Source organism: Antechinus flavipes, chromosome 4 (assembly GCF_016432865.1).
Source record: "Antechinus flavipes isolate AdamAnt ecotype Samford, QLD, Australia chromosome 4, AdamAnt_v2, whole genome shotgun sequence".
In the NCBI taxonomy this organism is placed as follows: Eukaryota; Metazoa; Chordata; class Mammalia; order Dasyuromorphia; family Dasyuridae; genus Antechinus; species Antechinus flavipes.
The window spans coordinates 144167266-144185795 of NC_067401.1; positions in this window are offsets into that span (position 1 = coordinate 144167266).

Here is an 18530-nt window from a genome sequence, read left to right on the forward strand (position 1 = left end):
AAGACCAACTTGAGAGAGAATCTCTTGTCACATTTATATTCACAAAAATCTTTTCTTTCACTTGGAGCTGCAGCTGCCATTTCCAGCATATCTACACCAATGCATTGCAGACTCTTACATGGTTAATTTGGCCATCATGTTGTGACACATGGGTCCCTTTTCCCAAGTTTGGTGGGAGAATTTAACCCACTTTAATAGTTTGGGCATTCAAATAATGTGTTACAGTTTTCACATATTTTGCTTTGTCATTTAGGAATAGTATTATTGGGATTAATTGAATGATTCACCTTCTGATCCTAATCTCATACCAAGCCACAGCATCATGGAAAGGCTTAAAATACAGCCTTTCTTTGAGTATTTATGAACAAGTATAGCTCAGACTCTTAAGAGAAACAAACCTAACATTGTTTATATACTCCTAGTATTTTTATTACTATAGCTGACATTTACATATCACTTTAAATTTGTCAGACTTATTTCTTATATTCTCTCATTTGATCTAGAACTTAAGAAGGTGCCAAATTTTTATTCCTTCTCAACCAATCTCTTTGAATTTACTTATTAAAGTATAAATTTCTTCAAGGGGGAATTTTGCTTTTAACTTTAAATAATTTAGCTAGAATTAGCAGCAATGAGACTTTGAGATAGGTTATTTGGTATCCATGCCATAGGTTACTATGTGCTTTACATAGTTTTGTGCTTTATATAGGTTTAGATTATACAGGCTTATATGTGCTTACAAGTTCAGGGCAGATGGGGATAATTTTAAGGCTTTACATAATCTATTTGTCCAACTTTCCTATTACATGGAAACAAAGAAATCAAGTCAACAATTATTTTCTAAACATTTCGGCTTAGAAAGGCATTGTGATAAGTTTTGGGGATACAAAGAAAGGCAAAAATAGTCCCTATCCTTAAAGAACTCACAAGTCTATGAAGACAACATGGAAGCAACTACATACAACCTATACAGAATAAATTTGAGATAATCTCAGAAGGAAGGCACTAGAGTAAGGAGGACATGGAAAGGCTTCTCACAGAAGGTAGGGTTTTCATTGGGATTTCAATAAAGCCAGGAAGCTGGCTAGACAGTGAAAATTCTCAGAATTAGGAGATTTGATAAATATTTGTTGACTGTGAGGTCTAGTAATTCTGCCCTTCCCCTTACCCATTTCTTTTAGAGTAGAAAAATATTTTCATTATTTTTATAATGTTTTTCCTTTTACTATTACAGCATGGGCTTTATTTACATCATGCAGTAAGAAAAGGGCCATACGCTGGTGTGTCAGACTGTTGGCTTCTATTCACATTTTGTCATATGACAAGCAGCGAGGTAGATAAAACTGTGGATTTACAGTTCAGAAGTCCTGAGATTCAAATCCAGTCTCAGACACTTAATAAGCTGTGTGACTCTGGACAAGTCATTTAACATCTGCCAAGCCTCAGTTTTCTCTTCAGTAAAGTGGCGTTAATAACAGCCACCTCCCAGGGTTGTTGAGAGGATACAAATAAGATAATATTTTCTAAATCTTTGCAAATTTTAAAACTGTAAATGTTAGCTATTATTACTACTGTATGTGTATGCCCTGGTATTCATTAAGATATTTTCTAATCACTAAGTTGCTCTTCTGATGTGGGGGGGAACATAAGATCCTCTTGGAAAGATTTGAACCAATGACTCAAATCATTGGGTCATTACCATTCTTTCTTAAACATATGCACTTTTAAATGAAAAAAAAATTCCAAATAAAAGTGAACAAAGAATTAACAGCAAATTTTCTCCAGCTATAGGAGGATGTGGGGTGGGGGAAGAAGATGGAGAGAAATGTCATCTGTCATGGGCATAGGCAAGGATGTGTATTTTGCTACCCCTTGTGTTCTAAAAAGGTACGACAAGGAGATCGAGGCACCTTTCTCCTGTTCTTTGCCCAGCTTCAAGCGGTGAAGGTTGGTACCTTTTGCCAGAGAAAACTTGTACCAATTAGTTGATCCTTCATCTCTACCCTCTGAAGAGTGAGACTTGGGAGGAATCCTTGGCAATATGGTTTTGCTAGTCTTGGGCCTACCACCTTCCCATCCTAGAGTAAATTAGGTTCCCAGGACCTGGCAGGCATACCATATAGGAAGAGTCCTGTTAGAGTTTAGCATGGAGATGGACACTCCCTTCATGTTCTCTTTTCTTTTTCTTCCCTCGGTACCTATCCTGTCTCAACACTGACAATGATTTTAGACTGAGGGAATTCTCACCATTGGTGATTCCCTCTTCACTCTAGGTTGACAACCTATTGTAGCAGAAAGATTGGATTTGAAATTAGGGGAACATGGAAATTTTTACCTGCCAGATTTATGGATAAGGCAAGAATTTATGAGCAAACAGGATATAGGGAAGATTACAAGATATAAAATGGATAATTTTGACTATAATCAAATTTAAAAGGTTTTGCACAATGCAGCCAAAATTAGAAAGAAAGCAGGAAAAGGTCGGGAAGGGGGCGAGGAAGAATGGTTTTTATAGTAAGTTTCTCTGATAAAGGACTTATTTCTCACATATAGAGAACTGAGTCATTCCCCAACTGATAAATGGTCAAAGGATATGAATAAGCTGTTTTCACATGAAGAAATCAAAATTATAGTCATGAAAAAATGCTCTAAATTATAATTTTGTTTTCCCCTGATTACATGTATAAACAGTTATAACATTTTCTTTGGAATTGTCTTTGCTAATATTGTCATCATCTTATCAAGAATAACCAAGTCGTTTGCAGTTGACCATCATAGAATATTGCTGTTACTGTGTACAATACTCATTTCATTTTGCATCAATTCATTTAAGTTTTCCCAAGTTTTTCTGAAAGTTTCCTGTTCATTATTTCTTTTTATTTTTTAATGTATTTATTCATTAAAACTTAAAAAGAAAAAGAAAAAATTTGTCATGCATAGCAGAAAATAAGGGAGGATTTAAAATATGGAACAGTAAGTTTCCATTTCAAGAAAATAGAAGACATTGTATTCAGAATTGTGCCTTTGCTTCCTTGTAGTTTTCTTTTGTTGTCTACTGTGCATTTTTTACTTTATTCTTTTTTTCTTCTTTCCTCCCCTTTATCTCCCCCAAGCATGCTACAGTTAAATATGAATAAATGTATATATATATATATATATATATATACACACACACACGTACAAACATATATGCATGTGCTTATACGCATGTATACACATACATTTAAAACTATTAATATGATGACATAACGTAGATTTCTCTCTTGATTGAATATTTTTTAACTTTGAATTTGTCTGAAATCAATGATTACTACCCCTTTTTTTTTTCTAATGGATTCTACTCCAGATCATTGTTATTATGTTTTATATATATCTCTTATTTCCTAATCCCTGCTAACTCTTCTACTTCTACCCTTTAATATGCCTTGCAATTACTTAACTGTCCCCTTCCCCAAATCCCTCCCTAACCTTCCTTTCCTTTTTATCCCATTCGCATTAATCTACACACCCTTCTATATCCCAATCTTAATTTACCCCACCCTTTTCCGCCTTCATTATATGATTCCCACTAATCTACACCTTATCCCACTCCTATTAATCTACACACCCTTTTTTATCCATTTTATCCCTCCTCCTCTTATTTCTTTATAGATTTTGGAGGCTGTTATACCCTTCTGTTCACTCTTTAATCCATTCCCAATTGAGATAGGATTTTAGAAGTACCAGCCCTCTTTCCCTATGTATTCCTGTGTTTGTTCTTGCTCTTTCACCTCTTTCATTGGTTGACTTTTTTTCATAATCTTGTTTTTCTTGGATTCTTATCTATTTATTTTAGGTTTTTTTTTTAATTCTCTCCAATTTTTAAAATCTTTTAAAAATTTTCATTCTTTGGGGGCAGGTATCCATTTAATATTACTCTTTAGGAATAGAAGCTTTTTTTTTTACTTTACTATTTTCCTCTGAAGATGAAGCCCAGTCTTCCCTAATCTCAAAAGAACTTTCTATTTTTCTCCTTTGCCTGCTTTCTTTCTTTTTAAAGTAAGAGTTTATTAGTCTTAGGGTGGGAGGAATGGTGCCTCTGGCTTGAGTTATGTTCTCTCCTCTGGCCTAGAATCCCAAACCAAGAACTTCACCCTCCTATAAGTGCCTGCAACCAGAAACTATGCTACCCCACTGCTTCTGCATTCACTAGGCATGTGCTGAATCCTCATTCAGGGCTGCTTCTCAGGAGTACAACTGGGTCTGGGGTTCCTTATCAACAGAGGATCCCTAGAGTCAGATCCCCAACTCTGCACACTGTCAGGGAGGTGAAAATTCCTGTTGTGGCTGAAGATGTCTCCAATTCAGCTAGCCATATAGGGTTCCCCTCCTGCTGTGTCAAGGGAACTTCCCCTGGAGGTAGTTACACTTCAAAATTGGCCAGACCTCCACCTAGGGTTTTTCTTCAGACTCAGCATTTCGTATAGCACAGTAATATTACATTACAATCATATACTTCAACTTATTCAACCATTCCCCAGTTGATGGGCATCCTTTCAATTTCCAATTCTTTGCCACCACACAAACAGCTAGCTAATGTAAATATTTTTGTTCATATAGGTACTGTTCCTTTTTCTTCTATCTCTTTGAAGTATAGATTTAATAGTGGTCTTGGTTGTATATGCAGTTTTAAAGCCTTGTGGATATAGTTCTAAATTGCTCTCCAGGATGATTGAATAAGTTCACAGTTCAGCCAACAGTGTATCCCTATTTTTCCACATACCCTCCAATATTTATTATTTTCATTTTCTGTCTGGCTAATATGAACCAATCTGATAGGTATGAAGTATCTTAATTATTCTAATTTGCATATCTATAATCATTGACTTAGAACATTTTTATATGATCATACTTTTGAATTCTTCATCTGAAAAGTGCCTGTTCATATTCTTTGACCACTTGCCAGTTGGGGAAAAGCTATTATTTTTATAAAATTGATTCATTCTCTATATATTTGAGAAATAAGACATTTATCAGAGAAAATTGCTGTAAAAAATCCCCCCCTCCCTATTTTCCTGCTTTCCTTATAATCTTGGCTGCACTGGATTTTTATTCAAAATCTTTTTTTTTTTTTAATGTAATAATATTTATTTTTTCCAATTACATGTAGAGATAGTTTTCTGCCTTCATCTTTATAAATAAGATTTTGAGCTCCAAATTTTTCTTCCTCCTTTCTCTTTCCCCTTCCCAAGATAGCAAGCAATCTGATATAGCTTATACGTTATACAAAATCTTTTTAATTTGATATAATCAGAATTATCCATTTTACATCCTTATGATGCTCTCTATCACTGGTCTTAAATACTATGGCTATTTCTTCAATTTTTAAAATTTAGTCTTTTGAGTTACATTTTTTAAAATATAATTTATTTTATTTGAAAAAGCAGAGTAAAAAAGAAAAAGAGAAAAGAAACACAAAACCAAGAGAACATTGTCATGTGCCCAGCAGAACATCAGGGAGCATTCAAAATATATAATAATAAATTTCCAGATCAAGAAAGTATTTATATTAGTAGAAGAAATTATATTCATGAATATTCATTTTATCTTTACTGCCTTTAAATTGTTCTTTGCTTCTCTGCAGCTCACCTTATTTACTTTATTCTTTTCCCCCTTTTCATCCTCTCCACTTCCTTACAGTTAAGGAAAAAATATATGTATACATATGTAGATATATACATATAAACACACATTCACACATACATATCCCCCACATACACACACATCTTTCCTTTTCCTGCTGCCTCTTTAATTAATTCTGCTCCATAAACTTGCTTTGCTTTACTTAACCTCCTCCCACCCAAGGATCTCTCTCTAGTCTTCTCCCATCCTTTGCTTCCCCATCCATTTCTCCTTCCTCCCTTATTTCTATATAAATTTTGCAAGGTGCTATACCCTTCGTGATATATATGTAATGTTGTCTATTGAACCCATTTCGGATATGAGCAGGTTTTCAGAACTATTCCTACCCTTCTACCCCTATAATACGTCTGTGTCTATTCTTCCTGCACACTTCATATGTATAATATGATTACTATTTTTACCTTAATTCTTCTACCCTTTCTTTTGAGCTACCCTATTGTTGATGTAAAACTAAACATATATTATAATTTCCTATGTAAAAAAAATACATATAAACAATTTGTCCATGTTTAAAGAGTTTGTCCATGTTGAGTTCCTTAGAATTGATCTTTTATGTTGGCTTCTATATGTAAAATTTTCTCAGGTCAGGTTTGGTTGATAGAAAGTCCTAAATATCTGCAATTTCATTGAATGTCCATTTTTTTCTCATTCAAAATTATAGATAATTTTTCTGTATCTGATTTTTTGACCACAAGCTTAGTTCTTTTGATTGTTTATAGATAACCCAGGACTTAACAGTCCTTTATTGTGGCTTTAATAAGTCTTGTACAATTCTAATTGTAGCTCCAAAGTATTTGATTGTTTTGTGAGTTTTTTTCTTGTTTCTTGCAAAATTTTCTCTTTGATCTGAGTATTTCAAAATTTGGCAAAAATATTCCTTTGCATTTTCTACAAAGGATCTTTTTTGAGGTGGTGATAGGTTGATTTTTTTTCTGTTTCTACTCTCTCCTCATATTGTATCACTCCAGGACAATTTTCTTGCATTATTTTTTGCATTGAAAAGTCAAAGATTCTTTTTTTTTGGTTGCAACTTTCAGGCAGTCCAATTCTTATATTTTCTCTTTTTGATCTGTTCTTCAGAACTGTCATTTTTTTTTATAAGAAGTTTTACATTCTGTTCTCTTTTCTCATTCTCTATAATCTATTTTGTTATTTCTTGGACTTTCATATCTTCACTGATTTTTTTTAAATAAGTTTTTATTGATAGAACCCATGCCAGGGTAATTTTTACAGCATTATCCCTTGCACTCACGTCTGTTCTGATTTTTCCCCTCCCTCCCTCCACCCCCTCCCCCAGATGGCAAGCAGTCCTTTACATGTTGAATAGGTTACAGTATATCCTAGATACAATATATGTGTGCAGAACCAAACAGTTTTCTTGTTGCACAGGGAGAATTGGATTCAGAAGCATACCTTCACTGATTTCCCCTTGCCTGATTTCTAATTTTCATCTTGGAGACTCTGTACCTCCTTTTTTAGTTGATTAACTTCTTTTTTCATAATCTTGTTTTTCTTGCATGGTTTTTGTTTATTTTTTAGTTTTTCTTTAGTGTTTCTTATTTGGTTTTTAAATTCTTTTTTGAGTTCTATAAATTTTCTTTGGGCAGAGAACCATTTCATGATACTCTTTGGAGTAGAAGTTTTTTTTTTTACTAAAGTATCCTTTGAATATGAACCCTTGTTCTTTTCTGTTCCCATAATGTGTTTCAATGGTGGGTTTCTAAATTCTTTGCCAGTTCATTTTGTTTTTTTTAATAAGAGGTAAGCACCTCTAATTGTGGGGTGAGGGGATGGTGCCTCAAGCTTCCCTTCAACTCTCTACTCTGACCAGGAACCCTAAATCAAGATCTCCACTCTCCTGAAAGTGTCCATAGCCAGCAGCCTCCTGCCTCACTGTCTCTGCACTCACCAGATCCTGGTTCCTTCTTGCCCAGGGTCACTATGCAGCACAGCTGGGCCTAGCGTTCCCAGAGGTTCCCGCAGACCTCTCAAACTCTAATCTTGGACAAAAAGTCGGGGAGGTAAAAATCTCTGTAGTTCCTGCCAAGGCTCCAGCCACACCTAATTAGCAAAAGGGCCCCCACTTTGTGTTTCTGCAAGGTTAGCCCAGAGATGTTTACATTTCAGACAGGTTAATCCATAGCTCGAAGTCTTTCTTCAGATCTTCTCTGATTGTAGGAGGATCCTGTTCTGTCCCAGGTCTTCTTGATTTTTCACCACTCTATGTTCTCCCTTAGGCACAAATTTGTTCTATTTGTGGGGGAAATCAGAAGAGCTTGAAATTTACCAACCTACTCTACCGTCTTTCCAGAATCCACCCCTTTTGAAATATTTTCACAAGGAATTATTGATTTCTCTTGATTACATTATAATTTTCAGGCCATTCATTACTTGGGTAAGACTTTCTACTTTGTTCTCAGCTATTTATTCTCTTTCCAGTTATTTCTTCCACAACTCATGTCATTATATTTCATTTATAAGTTTAATTTATTTCTTGTTTCATTTCTTCCAGATAGTCCTTTTTAAAATTTGAAACCATTTTTTAAGTGAACAAAAATCTGTTTTCTCTTCCTCTTTCCTTCCAGGTACTTTTATAATCTTTGTGTCCAATTTTTTTTTCCAGTCTGCTTGAGGTTGTAATGGACTTATTTTCTTCCTCTGAGCTGGAAATTTTAGTATTTTGGGGTCCATAACATTTCTTTAAAATCTAATGTCTTCTCTACTTATGTCTTCAGTCTCAACTCCTGATATGACATTTTTTTTAAACTATCGTTTTGGAGTTTTTCCTGGAGTTTTTTTTCCCCACTTAATGGCATTTTATTTTTTCCAATTATATGTAAAAATAATTTTCAAAATTCACTTTTCTAAGATTTTGAGTTTCAGATTTGTTTTGTCCCTTCTTTCTTCCCCTTTCCCCTCCCCAAGACAACAAGCAATCTGATATAGGTTGTACATATGCAATCATTTTAAACATATTTGTGTATTAGTCTTGTTATGAAAGAAAAATCAAAATAAAAAGGGGAAAAAAAGCAAGACAGTAAAAAAAAAAAGTGAAAATAATGTGTGCTCAACATAGCATTTCCATTCCCTCTGTTTTCGTCCACTTGCATTTTTGATTTCCTTCTCAGGTTATTTTTACCTTATGTCTAAGTCTGATTTTTCTTGTGCAGCAAAATAACTGTATGGATATGCATACATATATTGTACTTGACATATACTTTAACATATTTAACATGTATGGGTCTACTTGCCATCTAGGGGAGGGGGTTGGAGGAAGGAGGGGAAAAGTTGGAACAGAAGGTTTTGCAAGGGTCAATGCTCAAAAATTACCCATGCATATATCTTGTAAATAAAAAGCTATAATTTAAAAAAAAAAAGAAAAAGAAAAAAAATAATGTGTGCTGATCTGCATTCATTCTCCTGTAGATTCTGTCTCTGAATGCTGGTGGCATTTTCTACCCCAAGAACATTGGAATTGTTTTGGATCACTGTATTTCTGAAAAGAATTAAGTCTGTCAAAGTTCATCATCATAAGATCTTGCTTAAGAACATAAGACCATAAAAATAACCTGGGAAGAAAAACAAAAATGCAAACAGTTTACACTCATTTCCCAGTGTTCCTTCTCTGGGTGTAGCTGATTCTGTCCATCATTGATCAACTGGAACTGAATTAGATCTTCTCTTTGTCGAAGATATCCACTTTCATCAGAATACATCCTCATACAGTATTGTTGAAGTGTATAATGATCTCTGGGTTCTGCTCATTTCACTTAGTATCAGTTCATGTACATGTCTCTACGCCTCTCTGTATTCATCCTGCTGGTCATTTCTTACAGAACAATAATATTCTATAATATTCACATATCACAATTTCCCCAATCATTCTCCAATTGATGGGAATCCATTCATTTTCCAGTTTCTAGCCACTACAAAAAGGGCTGCTATGAACATTTTGGCACATACAGGTCCCTTTCCCTTCTTTAGTATTTCTTTGAGATATAAGCCCAGTAATAGCACTGCTGGATCAAAGGGTATGCACAGTTTGATAACTTTTTGGGCATAATTCCAGATTTCTCTCCAGAATGGTTGGATTCATTTACAACTCCACCAACAATGCATCAATGTCCCAGTTTTCCCGTATCCCCTCTAACATTCGTCATTATTTTTTCCTGTCATCTTAGCCAGTCTGACAGGTGTGTAGTGATATCTCAGAGTTGTCTTAATTTGCATTTCTCTGATCAATAGTAATTTGTAACACTTTCATATGAGTGAAAATAGTTTCAATTTCATCATCTGAAAATTGTCTGTTCATATCCTTTGATATGAGAATTGGAGAATGGCTTGATTTCTTATAAATTAGAGTCAATTCTCTATATATTTTGGAAATGAGGCCTTTATCAGAACCTTTAACTGTAAAAATGTTTTCCCAATTGGTTACTTCCCTTCTAATCTTGTTTGCATTAGTTTTTTTTGAACAAAGGCTTTTTAATTTGATATAATCAAAGTTTTCTATTTTGTGATCAATAATGATCTCTAGTTCTTCTTTGGTCACAAATTCCTTCTTCCTCCACAAGTCTGAGAGGTAAACTATCCTATGTTCCTCTAATTTATTTATGATCTCATTCTTTATGCCTAAATCCTGGACCCATTTTGATCTTATCTTGGTATACGGTGTTAAGTGTGGGTCCATGCCTAATTTCTGCCATATTAATTTCCATTTTTCCCAGCAGTTTTTGTCAAATAATGAATTCTTATCCCAAAAGTTGGGATCTTTGGGTTTGTCAAACACTAGGTTGCTATAATTGACTATTTTGTCTTGTGAACCTAACCTATTCCACTGATCAATTATCTGTTTCTTAGCCAATATTAAATGCTTTTGGTGACTGCTGCTTTATAATATAGTTTTAGATCAGGTACAGCTAGGCCACCTTAATTTGATTTTTTTTTTCATTAATTCCCTTGAAATTCTTGACCTTTTTTTGGTCCATATGAATTTTGTTGTTATTTTTTCTAGATCATTAAAATAGTTACTTGGGAGTCTGACTGGTATAGCACTAAATAAATAGATTAGTTTAGGAAATATTGTCATCTTTATTATTCGCTAGGCCTACCCAAGAGCACTTAATATTTTTTCCAATTATTTAAATCTGACTTTATTTGTGTGGAAAGTTGTAATGGGCTGAAGCTCGAGTTGATGCACTGAGGTCCCAAGCACGTGAGGCTAAATAATAATTGGACCATACTCTATTAATATATGCTTAGAGAAAGAATGGTCCCCGCCCACTCTTTGTGCTAGTTCTGATGTATTGTATAGGAAATGATGTAGGGACGATTTTGGTGGGTGGAGAGAGAGGGGGCGGAGAGAGAGGCAGAGAGACTGCTGGCCAGGTTCGTGTAGAGGCTACTCATATTTCTATCTCCATCCCCCTTCACCTCCACAAAGAATACAGATCGAAGATTTTCCCTTAACCTGAATTCCTGACTCCGGTTTATTTTAAAATATGCGGTCATCACAGAAAGTGTTTTGTAATTTTGCTCATATGATTCCTGACTTTCTTTTGGTAAATATATTCCAAAATATTTTATGCTATCGACTGTTATTTTGAATGGAATTTCTCTTTGTATCTCTTGCTGTTGGATTTTGTTAGTGATGTATAAAAATGCTGAGGATTTATGTGGATTTATTTTGTATTCTGCAACTTTGCTAAAGTTGTGAATTATTTCGAATAGCTTTTTAGTAGAATCTCTGGGGTTCTCTAAATATACCATCATATCATCTGCAAAGAGTGATAATTTGGTTTCCTCATTACCTACTCTAATTCCTTTAATCTCTTTCACGACTCTTATTGCAATAAAGAATAAAAAATAACATTAAAACTTAAAAAAAAAAAACAAGAACATAAGACCATGTTCTCCTGGTTCTACTCAATTCATTCAGTATTAGTCCATGTAATTTTTTCCAAGTTTTTCTGAAATCGGCCTGCTGATCATTTCTTATAGAACATAGTATTCCATTACATTCAAATACAATAAGTTATTCAGCCATTCTGCAACTAATGGACATCCACTGAATTTCCAATTCTTTGTTACAAAAAAAGAAGTGCTACAAATATTTTTGCACATATAGGTCCTTTTCCCTTTTACGAGATCTTTGGGATACAGTCAGCTAGTACAAATACTGTTGGATCAAAGGATGTGCACAGTTTTATAGCTCTTGGGCTACAATTTCAAATTGGTCTCCAGAGAAGCTGGATCTATTCACAATTCTACCAATAAAAGCATTAGTGTCCCAATTTTCCCACATGACCTCCAATATTTATCTAATCTTTTCCTATCATCAGCCAATCTGAGAGATGTAAATTGGTACCTCCGAGTTATTTTAATGTGCATTTCTCTAATAGTGACTTGGAGCATTTTGAAATGCCATATGTCAGCGCAATCTCTTAGGCAGGGTCATGTTTTGTTTGATTTCAATTACCTGGTCTCCTGATGGTGACTTCTACTTTCTCTGATATGATATGACTGCCCCTACCCCCTGAATTGGAGTTTACATGTTGGACCTTGAAGACCTGAGTTTCAAACCATCTTGGAATTTTCTTGTTTGACCCTTCTGCTCTTTTCTATAGATGGCTACCTGAGAGGTGTGAGGTGGTACCTCAAAGTTGTTTTAATTTGCATTTCTCTAATCAAGTGTTTTAGATCATTTTTTTCATATAACTATAAATGGCTTTAATTTCATCATCTGAAAATTATCTGTTTATATCCTTTGGGTGACTTGTATTCTTATAAATTTGATACATTCTTTATATATTTTAGAAATGAGACCTTCATTAGAAATGCTGGCTGTAAAGATTTTTTCCCCAGCTTTATACTTCCCTTTAAATCTTATTTCTGTTGGTTTTGTTTGTGCAAAACATTTTTAATTTAATTTAATCAAAGTTGTTCATTTTGCTTTTCATAATGACCAAATGATTTTTAAAAATTTCTTTTAAAAAGTCTAACCTTAAGCTTCAAGAATCATTATTTCCACATACATACAAGTACAGAAAAAGATTCCATGAGACTGTGAACCTTAATATCACATTGCTTGCTTTTTAAGTATATAATAAATTCTGTATATCACTTTCAAAACTGACTAGTCTGTGCTTCCTTCTGAGCTTCTATTTGTTCTCTTCTATATTTCAAAAGAAAAATGCTTCATTGGCCCTCTTTCTTTGAGGAATCATCTTTTTCCCTCCTGCTTCTCACCTTATTATTCAGTTGTTTTCAGCTGTGTCCCTAATCCTGTTTAGGGTTTTCTTCAGAGATACTGAAATGTTCTCACTTAGAAATATAGATGGTGACAGGAAAATATGATAAATGTTGGAGGGGATGTGGGAAACTGGACCACTAATGCTTTATTGGTGGAATTGTGAACTGATCCAGCCATTTTGGAGAGCAGTTTGGAACTGTGCCTAAAGGATTAGAAAACTGTTCATACCCTTTGAGCCAGCAATGCCAATCCTAAGTCTGTATCCCAAAGAACTCATAAAGGAGGGAAAAGAAGACACACGTGCAAAAATGTTTGTGGCAGCAAAGAATTGGAAAAGGAGTATATGCCCATCAATTGGGGAATGCCTGAATAAGTTGTGGTACATGAAGGTAATGGAATATTATTGTTTTATAAAAAATGATGAACAAGCTGATTATAGAAAAGCCTGAAAAGATTTACATGAACTGATGCTGAGTGAAACAAACAGAACCAAGAATGCTTTGTACAGAGTATCAGCAAGAATGTGGGATGATCAACTATGAAAGGCTTGGTTCTTCTCAATGGTTCAGTAATCCATGGCAATCTCAATAGACTTTGAATAGAAAATGTCATCTGCATCCAGAAAAAGAGCTAAGGAGATTGAATGTAAATCAACACATGTTATGTTCACTTCTTTTTTTTTTTTCCTTTCCTATGGTTTTTCCCTTTTGCTCTGATTTTTCTTTCCCACCATGATTCATAAAGCAGTGTGTATTAAAAATAAGTAAACTTACTATATAAGTAAACCCCAAAAAAGTCATTTAATTGGCTACTTGATCATTTCATCTCACCATGCTCAGGAGGAATATAAGAAAAAAGTGAACCAAAAATGCTTGCTGCTTAGGTATCAATATCTTATGCCCTCTGCATTTGATTCAGAGGGTCAAAGGTTAGTGACATTCTAGAATGAACCTGAAAGTTATCCAAAACAAGCTAATATATACTTTGATATGTGTTGACTTTGATTCAAAGGTGGCCTTTGGAAGTCATCTTGGAAGTTCAAGTTTCAGAAATGAAAGAATCCAAGAGGTTTTGGACAACTTATTTATATGAATACTTCAAGAAGGGAATCAGAAGACATTGGGCATTTCTAGTATAAGCCAAGTGACATTAAAATTAAAGCACCCCTTTAGATTATAGTTCTTTTCTCTTCCCTTTCCCCCTATCCAAAGTCCATTGGTATGGGACTCCCCTTGTGGTAGAAGTCAATACCCATCATGAATTGGGAGTAGGGGAAAGAAGATTAAAGTGGGGGAGAAAAGCTCTATTCTTTTCAATCTTCTTTGGAATTTCTTCAGGCACTGCAATTGCTTCTGGCTTCCAGTTTTGAAAGAGAAGTTCGAAATTGCTAATTCTACTTCAGGATGTTGATAGTGAAGATCTTGGGAAGAAGCCATCATGACAGGAGCCAGCCATCCCCATCATGTCCATATACCCATCTTGCTACATTAGGAACTTAAGCAAACTTTCCCTTGGGTGAGATTTAGGTTCTCTCTATTGGTTGAGCTTAGTTACCTCACTCGCACTGAGAGAATTTCTTTACTCTGTATTGTCTGGCATATATTCTTTTATTTTTACTTCTTTTACTTTCTCTAATTTTCTGTTTATGGTTTTGTTTTGTTTTGCTCTGGACTTGAAGAAATGGACTAATTTGACATTTCTATGTGTGTTCATCATGGAACTGATATTTGGTGGAAAGAAAGTGAAGCTTTGCTTGTACTTGGGATCCTACTACTCAAAAGCACAGGTTTCACTTATTATTCAGTTGTTTTCAGCTATGTCCCTTCATAATCCTGTTTGAGGTTTTTTTCAGAGATACTGAAATGGTCTCACTTAGAAATATAGATGGTGACAGGAAAATATGATAAATGTTGGAGGGGATGTGGGAACCATAGCACCAAACAAGAAATGAAATGGAGCCACTTATAACATCGATGGATCTTTCTCTAAAATAGAGAGAGAGATGCTAATATTCCCTGTTGAATAGATAGATCTGGCATTGGAAGGTTGTCTGAAGGGGTGGAAGGGATGGTAAATCTGAATTATTCAGAGGCACATCCTCCCAGCACTGGTAGGGGAAGTTTCACAATGGAAGCCCCCTAGACTTATAAAATCATAATTTCAGTGCCTTTCACTGTCTCCTATATGATATTAGACAAGGACTGATTAATTCTTTTTATTATAGTCATGTCAGAACCAACTGTTAAGAGTGCAGTCAGATCAGGGATGGACTAGTAAGTGTTTAGTAATCCATCTTCCCCCCTAAAATACATAGCATACTTTTAAGTTTAATCAGCATTATTAATACTTTCTCTCTGACTTTCTTAAGTTTAGATAATCAAGAAAACAATAAATCAAGCCCTGGTTTGTAATATTTGTTGATTTTCAAAGTTTAAATACTTATAATGAAAATTTAACAATCAGCTCTCAGGAGCCACTTTAAACTAGTACCAATGAGTCATACCAACAACTCCCTATGGGAGTTGGATTCCAATTTAGGTTTTTCATATTTCAAATCTAGTTATATTATGCACTGAGTCACTTAATTGCAACTTTTCTACAATGGAGTTCCTGGGTATTTGGTACTGCTTAATACTTTTGTCAATGATTTGGATAAAAGTATAACTAGCATGTTTACCCAATTTGCTGATGACCCAAAACCAGGAGGAATAGCTAACATACCACACGATAAGAGGATTTTAAAAAGACCTTGGTTATCAGAACAAATCAAATAAGGTAAAGTTTAATAAAGATGCATGCATTAAAAAAGCAAAATCAAAACAACTTTACAAGTACAATATGGGTAAGTGAGGAAATGGCCATGCAGCAGTCTGAAAAAGAACTGGGGTGGGAAGGAAGGTTCAGAGGCAGGGAAGTTATTGAATCTAAAGGCAATTAGTTGGTGTGTTAGATAGGATTCTGTATTTGGAGTCAGAAAAAAAATTAAATTTCAGTACTGCCTCTGATGTTTACTAAGTTGATACTGGACAAGTCAGCCTTAACCTCAGCCTCTTCATCTACAAAATAGGGATAAATTCTTAGCCCAGTTCACATAGGACTGGTGTGAGGATTAAATGAGATAGTATGTGAAAATTGCTTTGAAAATCTTAAAACTGCTACAGAAAATGCTAGGTATTGTTTTTGTTCAGTTGTGTCTTTGTTATCCTATTTGGGCTTTTCTTGGCAAAGATACCGGAGTGGTCTGTTTCCAGTTCTTTGCTACCACAAAAAAGTTGCTGCAATAAAAATGTTGTAATTAGTAGGTCTTTCTGTTTGTCACTGAAATTCTTGGGGTAAATGCCAGAAGTGCTTCTCCAAATGGTTGCACCAATTCACAGCTACATTAACAGTGATATGGTGTATCCATCTTTCCACAATTGACTGTGCCCATCTTTGGTAATCCTTGCCAATTTGCATTTACCTCAAGATTGTTTCAATTTACAGTTTTCTCATTATTAGTGATTTAAGGCATTCTTTCATATGATTGTAAATAGTTTGCATTCTTCTTTTGAGAACAGTTTATTCATATCTTGAAATATTTTACCACTTGTATATTGAGGAATGGCTTTTGGCTTTACATATTTCTATTGTCTTGGATTTATCAGAAAAATTTAAAACAAAGATTTTCCCCAATTTCCTACTTCCCTTTTTATCCTAGTTGCATTCATTTTGTTCTGTAAAAACTTTTCAGTTTCATGTGTCACCCAATTGCCCATTGGTAGAAGATGCTCTACTTCTTGGTTGGAGATCAGTGCCCCACACCTATGTAAAGGGCAGGGAGGAGAAAGGAAGTTCCACACAAAAGAGTCTCTTGGCCTTCTGAGTCTCTTCTTTATCCTTTTGAATCTCTTTAGGTTCGGTAGACATTTCAAGTACTTCTGACTTATAGCTTCAGAAGAAAAGATGGACACTGCCAACCTCACTTGAGATTGTGGAAGGAAAATACGATCCTGGGAAGAAGAGCTGGCATGTCCTTAGCATTAGTTTGCTGTGCTAGATATGGCCGAGAACTTTCTTCCACTGAGAGTTTAGCCCAACTCTTCCATTTATATTGTTAGGTATATATATTCTCCTGTGTATACTTTCTCTTTCTCTTATTTCTTTTTGTTGTCAACTTGGATAAGTGTATTTCTTTGCTATTTATATGTGCATTCATCATACAACTGGTATTTAGAGGAAAGTAAGTCAAGTCTTGGATATAAAGCTCGTAGTCTTCTTCATTAAAGAAACAGTGATCTGAAAGTTTTACTTGAACTTTAAGACAACATCCCCTTGACTATTAAAAGGAAAAGAGATATAATTCTAGCCTGGTACCCCTTTCTCTCTGAGACCAAAGTAGCCAAGTTTCTGACCTCAAATTTCCTGCTTCCTCTTTAATTCCCAGGAGTTAAAGCTTCCCTTGAGAAGAATGAAGAAGAGAAGAGAAGAGATTCTGCCTCTCTTCAAGCTACACAGTAGTCCCTATCCTGTGCAATACATGAGGAAAAAAACCTCACTATACCTGTACTCAAAATAATCTATTTTGATCTTGTCATTGACTCTATCCCATCATTGATTAAGAATTCATCCTCTTCTCTTTGAAAGGTATCAGATACGATTCTCTAATTTTTAATGATATGATCTTTAATATTCAGGTCATTTATCCTTTTTGAATTTATTATGAAATAAGATATAAGATATTGGTCTGAACCTAATTACTGTCTGACAGTTTTCTTAATAGTTTTTTATCAAATCAGTTATTTCCTAGGTAATTTCTATTTTCAAATGTGTCAAACACTCAGTTATTGAATTTAATTATTTTTCTTCCTTTTCTAGTATGTTCCATTGATTTACTTTTTTTTTTTTTTGCTGAGGCAATTTGGGTTAAGTAACTTGCCCAGGGTCACACAGGTAGGAAGTGTTAAGTATCTGATGTAGAGGGCTGGAATTCTGAAGGAGTATACTTGAAACAAGGTGTTAACTCAGTGTAATTGATGAGATAATGGTTCTCTAGTTCACATATGTACTAAGTACTTAGTATGATGATGTAATGGTTCTCTAAATTCACATATAATCAGTATGCTGTAATGATGTAATTACAATAAGGCATATAAGGGCAAAAAAGGACTGGACGAGAGACTAGCCTTTGTGGTGGCTCTCATGCCTCCTGCACTAAGATCAAGCCTGGGCCAGAATAAAGAATCTAGACTCTATTCTTGACCATTCTTGTGGTGTCTATCCTGTTGAGACCAAGGCCCATCCAAAGGCTCTCCAGAAAGCTAGCCCAGACATTACAGTCTGAGGTCAAATTTGAACTCAGGTCCTCCTGACTTCAGGGCTGGTACTCTATCCACTGCACTACCTAGCTACCCTATTGACTTACTTTTCAATTGTTTTAGACAAAAACAAGTACCTAATTCCAGACACACAATCCTACTTTTTTCAATATTTCTCTTGATGGTCTAGATCTTTTGTTTTTCCAGATGGATTCTGTTATTTTGTCTAGATCTGTAAAGTATCACATTGATAGTTTGAGTGATATAATAATAAAATAGAATGTTAACTTTGGTAGTATTGT